The sequence below is a fragment of the Crinia signifera genome, chromosome 3 (assembly GCF_055691185.1).
Source record: "Crinia signifera chromosome 3, ASM5569118v1, whole genome shotgun sequence".
Classification (NCBI taxonomy): domain Eukaryota; kingdom Metazoa; phylum Chordata; class Amphibia; order Anura; family Myobatrachidae; genus Crinia; species Crinia signifera.
This window is the reverse complement of record NC_139219.1, coordinates 41,061,212-41,068,988: the sequence shown is the minus strand read 5'-3', so window position 1 is coordinate 41,068,988 and position 7,777 is coordinate 41,061,212. Positions and strand designations below refer to the sequence as shown.

The 7,777-nt window shown below is 39.6% G+C and overlaps 1 long non-coding RNA gene across 1 annotated transcript; it reads right to left on the bottom strand.

Moving 5' to 3' along the window:
* Window positions 1-6,966: 6,966 nt before the first annotated feature.
* Window positions 6,967-7,498, bottom strand: LOC146062473 (uncharacterized). Its single transcript, XR_014471336.1, has 3 exons — window positions 7,403-7,498; window positions 7,189-7,308; window positions 6,967-7,099 (listed from the first exon to the last, which is right to left on the bottom strand). It is a non-coding gene; the product is annotated as an uncharacterized LOC146062473 (long non-coding RNA).
* Between the last annotated feature and the right edge of the window lie 279 nt (window positions 7,499-7,777).

Sequence of the window (7,777 nt, the reverse complement as noted above, 5' to 3'; positions counted from 1 at the left end):
GTGTACAAAAATTACAGAATTTTTGTTTGTATTTGCAGGTCTGGCAATTACGCAGTTCTTTTTGAAAATGGCTTATTGTGCCTTAAGCTGCCTTTGAAAAATTGTGCAACACTGTATGGTCCATTACCGCTTAAGGATTTGGACAATATTCTCATTAATTCATGCACTTCTGTAAACTTTCCGATTTAGATGGAAATTTATGTATAAAATTATAGACAGAAATAAAATTAATGCTAGCTGTGGAATATGCATTGTGTATGAAATAATTCCAATTGAGAAGTACAAATCTAATACAGGTTGAGTATCCCTCATCCAAATATCCTTTATCCAATATATCTATAGTTTCCAGAAAGTAATTTTCGTTTTTTCTTTTTTTTTTTGGGGGGGGGGGGGGGGGAGGGGGCTAAAAGCACTACTGAGACATCTGTAACTGGCACTACTGAGGATATGATATGTAACTGGCACAAAAAAATGATTGCTTGGCATTCAAATTCAGTGCCCGAGATAGGACATAAACTTTGTTTCATGTTTTGAAACCTTGTTTCATGCACAAATAAAATATATTTGTGTTTATTTCATGGGTTTGATGTGTTTAAACAACATAAATGCAAGATACTGTACCTCAAGATACCTCATTGAAATAAAAACTATTTCGAAATACGGAATAATCCGTTAGCCATAATTCTTCTGGTCCCGAGCATTTTGGATAAAGGATACCCAACCTGTATGATTAGCATTTTGGAATATAGTAACAATATTTTTAAAGCACAGTGTAATGGTTTTAGAGACGTTTACAGTTGCCATGACGACAAACATCTGCGGGGGGTATTCAGACTTTTGCGTTAGGAAGTTTTTAGCGTAATCTGTTCACTTTTTCTTATTTTTTCGAATTCGAACTGTTATCGGGCATTCACACTTTGATTTTTCGGTACTCTTTACCTAGCACGGCGCCCACGATTTTGATCGTGGGCATCGCAGGTAAAAAAATCGCGGGCATCGCGGGCATTGAATGCACTAAAAATCGGGTGCGACGCGACCGACGCGATGCCCGCGATTTCCCATAGGGAATAATGTTAAATTTCTCAATTGACCTGATTTTACTGTTCAATGCCTCAATTGACCCGATTTTTCCATAGAAAACAATGTTAAATGGCCCACAGAGGCCAAATAGACCACCCTGAAGTGTGAAATGGCAACCACAATTGTTAACGCCACCCCACGATCAACGTCAACCCGAAGCGTGGCGAGCATAGCGAGCCCGCGAGAAGCGGCGGTACGCGTCCTACGACCTTTTCAAACCCCCACTATCCACGTCGGCGTGGAGTTGAGAGTAGAATAGTGTGGCAAGCGCAGCGAGCCCCGCGAGGGGACGCAGATACCTTCACAGGTAAACGCGTCCCTTCGTGGGCTTCACAGGTATCCGCGTCCCCTCGCGGGGCTCGCTGCGCTCGCCATGCTTCGGGCTCGGTGGCTCGCTGCGCTCGCCACACTATTCTATTCTCAACTCCACGCCGACGTGGATAGTGGGGGTATGAAAAGGTCGTAGGACGCGTACCGCCGCCCCTCGCGGGCTCGCTGCGCTGGCCACACTTCTGGTTCACGTTGATCGTGGGGTGGCGTTAACAATTGTGGGGGCCATTTCACACTTCAGGGTGCCTATTTGGCCTCTGTGGGCCATTTAACATTGTTTCCTATGGAAAAATCAGGTCAAATGAGGCATTGAACAGGAAAATCGGATCAATTGAGACATTTAACATTGTTCCCTATGGGAAATCGCGGGCATCGCGTCGGTCGCGTCGCACCCGATTTTTTTAGTGCATTCAATGCCCGCGATGGCCGCCGTGCTAGGTAAAGAGTACCGATTTTTCCACAAAATCGTTGTTTTCGATTTTTGTGATTGTTTTGTTTCTTTCGACCTTATTTATGCGAAAACTGTAGAATTTCGCATTTTGCTTTTTCGTAATATCAGTGTCATTTTCACTTTGGAATGTTTTCTCTTATTCACATTTTTTTAACAAACTTGTTTTCGCACTTTTTTAGGTGTATTTACGCGATTCTGTTTTCTGAATCGCTTTTTTTCTGCCGCGTTACCATGTTACATTATCATTTTCCTTTTTATGTGTTCATATTTGTTATATTCTTTTGTTCCTTTAAATGCATTTGTTTAATTTTTCCCATTCTTTTTACCAGAATTTATGTTATTGAATGTATATTTAATTTTAAAGTAATATTATTTTTCTCCCATGATGCTCTGTTCTGTCATGTGATCAATTTTTAAACCCAGAATGCAGTTCTTCCCTTGTGTAGACAATCCTGTTTGAGACTTCAGGGAGTTCACAGCATCTTGCAGTCTGCTAATATTTGGATTCGTTTTTTTAGGCATTTCCTCGGTTAATCCCCTGTTTTCTCTGGCTACAGATATGGAGCCATTCTCAACCTCGATTTTGATGTTACTGATCTTGACAACTTACTTAAGGTGTCGTCGTCTAAGACATCAGGCTCGTGGGCAGAGAGTGACACCATTGGGTGAGTCAGATATACGTTTACAAATTCCACGTGCACGCCAATATCGTATTAGGCGTGCACTGGAGTCCGAGGCGGAAGTGATTCTTACGTTTCGCTTATCGTCTAGGGAAATATATTCGCTGTATGAGCTGATGGAGCCAGACCTTGAGCCTCGGATTCGCGCTAAACATGCAGTCAGTGGTTTCCAGAAACTGCTGGCTGCGTTACAGTTTTTTGCATCAGGTACATTCCAGCCTACACTGTCTCAGACACACGGATTTTCACAGCCAACAATGTCACGCTGTATTACTCAGGTCATATTGGCTTTCCGCAAATTAACGACCCAGTTTATTCGATTTCCAGACTCTGACAGCGAATGGAGAGACCTTAAATTTGGCTTTTTCCAAAAATACAAATTTCCCAATATATTGGGCGCGATAGACTGCACTCATGTGAGAATCGTGCCATCTAGGGAATCAGAGGAATGCTTTCGTAATCGAAAGCACTTTCATTCCCTAAATGTTCAGGTGGTCTGCGATTCTAATATGCACATTTTGGATTTGGTTGTGGGTTTTCCTGGGTCGACCCACGACTCCTTCATTTTAGGCCAGTCATCCCTTTTTGAAGATTTTGAAAATGGAAGAATGCCTGATAGCTGGCTGTTAGGTAAGTGTGTTTTGTAGGTGTGTAGGTATGTATGTATGTATCTATGTATTTTGTCGTTATGTTTTAAGGTATGTATGTATGTATGTATGTGTATATATTCATATATATTTTATATCTTTTTATTTTTGAAATACAATATGTATGTATGTTGGTATGTATGTATGTATGTATGTATGTATGTATGTTGAGAGAGAGATGGAGAAAGATAGAGACCTTTTTTTAACATTAAATTCATCCCTCTCTGTGCAGGTGATGCGGGTTATCCTAACAAAACGTGGCTACTCACCCTATTGCCTAATCCCGTTAGTGATGCTGAGAAAAGATACCAAGAGGCACACATAACATCGAGGGGTGTAATAGAGCGTACCTTTGGTGTTCTTAAGAGCCGGTTCCGATGTTTAGACATCTCCGGTGGTGCCCTTTTGTATTCACCTGACAAAGTTTTCACCTGACAAAGTTTATGCTGTATACTGCATAACATTTGTGTGTCACAAAAGTATTCACCTGACAAAGTTTATGCTGTATACTGCATAACATTTGTGTGTCACAAAATTTGCCAGTGAATATAGATGCTCGAGTTTTTCGGCATGGGGATCTCTCCTCAGTATTACCAGCGGGCATGGATGAAGGGGCAGAATCTCGACGACTTCTCATCCAGCATTTCTTTGCATGTGAGTATTATTTTAATGGAAGGCATACTTAAGAATTACTTGATGAGAAAATAAAAATCTATTTTTTTTTTTACAGAGTGCTGGTCTGATACTTGTTGTTGGAATTTTCATATTGGATTACAGTTATTTATCTGGAAATATTTACGTTGACTGAGTTCTTGATTGGTTTATGTTAGTTAGACACTGTTTTTGACGTTTCATTGGCATTTGGGTACTATGATATTATCCACACCCCATTGATGACACCAGGTGAGTTGGTGTTGCGTATGTGACCGCATAGTTTTGAGACAGCTAAAATATGTGTGTCTTTGGGTGTTTGTGAGCTGTGATGTTACCTTTGTTCTCCTCGCTAATCCTCTCTTCCTTCGCAGGGTCTCCGTCTGGATCTATGTTTCCATTTACCTGTATGGTTGGCGTCTATTTATGCTATGGCTTTGTGATGGGGAAGTGTTTGATTTCACATGCTGGGGCCCGCTTATCACCTGATGCCCCCCTTTGTTCATGGAACCTATGTGGAGATTTACCCATGCGTCTGCTGATCCTCCAGGTAATGCAGGTGTGTGTGAGCTGTGATGTTACCTTTGTTCTCCTCGCTAATCCTCTCTTCCTTCGCAGGGTCTCCGTCTGGGTCTATGTTTCCATTTACCTGTATGGTTGGCGTCTATCTATGCTATGGCTTTGTGATGGGGAAGTGTTTGATTTCACATGCTGGGGCCCGCTTATCACCTGATGCCCCCCTTTGTTCATGGAACCTATGTGGAGATTTACCCATGTGTCTGCTGATCCTCCAGGTAATGCAGGTGTGTCTTTGGGTGTGTGTGAGCTGTGATGTTACCTTTGATCTCCTCGCTAATCCTCTCTTCCTTCGCAGGGGCTCCGTCTGGATCTATGTTTCCATTTACAATTTTTTGGGGTACGATCTCATAAGAGCATTTTGATGTTATGTTCATGTGCAAAGTTAAAAATAGAAGATTTTTCATCAATTTCATGTTAATAAATTATAATCAGAATGAAATGTCTGAAAGAGTGTACTTTTGCAAAACTTTTATTACAACGTATATAAAATTTGTCAAACTTTTCTTTTCCGTTTCATTACAATTTTTTGTAAACTTTCAGATGTCAGTGTATCAGTTGTTGTTTCATTTTTCCAATGTTGATGCTTAGCAAACTTTATCATTGGTGTTACTTATGGATGTTTTCAGCTTTTTTTTTTTTTTGGTAAATTTTCCAGTTTGCAGTTTTATAATGTTTTTTTCCAATTAAACTTTAACTTCAATGTTACCTGCAATAATTGAAAAATAGAACTGTAATAAACATTCGTAAACAAATGGTTAAATACATACAATATTTGTTAATTAAATTGTGGTAATATGTTAATGTTATAAAAGGGTAACTGTAAGGGCATTTGTCCTCAGACACAAGGAACCACCAACAAATCATGTTGTCTGTACACATTCAAATATGGGCAAAAATCACAACCATTGTCATTATAGATGGGAGTAATGAATAGTAATGTAGTTTTGACAAGGCGGGATCTATTCAATGTAAGACATAACATTTATGCACCCATACCTATATCACCCGCAACTATGTGATTATTATTATGACTAATCCCAGTAGGCTACGCATTTAAACACAGCTTTCTGTCTGTTACATATGCCGGGTGCTGTAATCTCTCAATTTGCACATGCTTCTTCTTGCCAACACACACATACCATCTTTTATCCACAACTAGTTTTTTACAAGTAAGCCAAAACACCATTCACCATTTACAAGCAGTGGTGTAGGTTGGTGCCAGCCCCCAACCCCCCCCCCCCCACACACACAAAAAAATTGTAGTAGGCAAGATCTTTTATATTGCGAAAAGGGGTTATGTCATAACATTATCCCACACGCTGGAATGGCCATTGCTCACAAAGCCACCGAATATAATGCCAATTTTTTTTATTGAAATAGTGAACAGATGTGGATCGTAATAAAGGGGGACTAATATTGTTGTCAAGGGGGACTTGTTGGCAATGGGGGGCTGAAATTGCTAGCAAGAAACCCCAGTTATGAGTCAAAAGTTCAGATCAAAGCAGATGAGGGTGGTAGTGGAGAGCTTGGGACTGCGGGTGGGAGGGAGTTGTGTGGAACAGGAGGTGAGGTATTGAGTAGTAATGAACAGGTGGGTGGGGGTGGGGGGAGGATTTAATAGTAAGGAATGGGAGGAGGGTCTGATTAAGAATGACAATTACTGTATCTGGAATGCATGCACTGTGTTTTGCTATTAAAAATTCAAATTTCCCGCTTGACCACACAAGACAATAGGTGCTCGCGGTCCATCATCCAATCAACTAGAGGCTGATGGACAATAAGCACGCATATGTCTTGGGATCAAGCATGTGACGTAAATGTATTATAACCCCATTGTTCCCGGTCAGTATGGCGTTAGTGGGAGAGATGGAGTGGCTTCCATCGTCCATATTTAAAGCTTAACCAGCACCACCCTCGCAACACCTGTGTTCATAAACACCATGACACATTTCTTTAACAACATTCATAATTGAAGAAATCCTATATACTTAAAAAATTATTTTGTGACACTCTGGTAACATGCTCCATTTAATTACATTAATACTTACTTTTCAAATTGACTCCAAAGTATGTGTAAACATGTTGAGTGTAACATCAGTATCCTCTAGAACTCGTGATTCAACTGTAATAACTTCAACATTATTAACTTTTTCTCAAATCCACTCAGCACATATGGAGGAATAAATACGTGCAATAGTGAAGTATGTAATTCACAAACACATGATTTAATAGCAGTATACAATAAAAACATCAGCTGAAAGTTATTTTAAAAAGTTAAAAACAAATTCGCACTGTAAATAAAGTGCATGGGTATCCAAATAGAACAGAGACTGGGAATTACCGGGTCCTGTGGGAACTGAGAAGTCACCAGTTCCAATCGCATTTAAAGTATATCCCGCACAGGCAATACAGCTGGGCACTTTCTCTGTATCAGAACCGGGGTCCACTGTCTCCTTTGAAGTCCATATACAGTCCACCACCAACGCGTTTCTTCCTCCTCAGAGGACTTTTTCAAGTCCTTGTGATGAGATATCTGATTGTCGTCTCAATTGACTTCATTCTTGAATCCATGACTTTACAGTACTCATCCTGTCTGTCTGTAAGTTTAGTAATCAGTGAGGCCATGTTCTCAATGTCATGGTCAACAATGGAAAGATTGTTATGCTGCTGGTCTTCTCTGCCTGAAGACAATTTGGAATAAACATCTATTTAATTTAGTGTATGATTTAATTTCATTCAATTACATAATTTAATAATTCTGTTTACTTACTTATAGGTGTTGACACAGCTGGTTGGACATTTACATTATCGTCATCCTCTGAGTCTGGAATACAAATATCAGGTCCAACATCTAATTCACAGGATACTATCCCTGTCACCGGTGGTGTGTCTACAATTTGTAACATTATTAAATAAGTATCATGTAAACAAGGACAAGATAATTTGTCCCCCCAAAAAAAAGATGGACAGAAAGATATAATTACCTTTATCAAGATTCATTTCAAATCTTGAAATAGCAGGATTGGTTGATGGCAACATTAACTCAGTTACACTTCTTTAATGGTTTGCATTCAAGACTGGGATACTATCGAAATCAAGCAAAGTTGATTACGTCCGATCCGAATCATCAAATAAGTTGGGCTGAGTTGTTGTTTGTCCATTTCAGTTGTGTGTATCTGTCCTCTCTTTTGTCTTTTTAGTTCCTGTTCTGGATGTGTGTCCAGTTGTATGTACATCTCTTGTTTTCTTCACTAATAAAACGAATGGAAAAATAAACACGAATAGTAATGTTTTCTTGTAGGTATTCTTGTAAAAATATAATTAATTAAAATACCATCATATGGTCAAATTCATAAAAC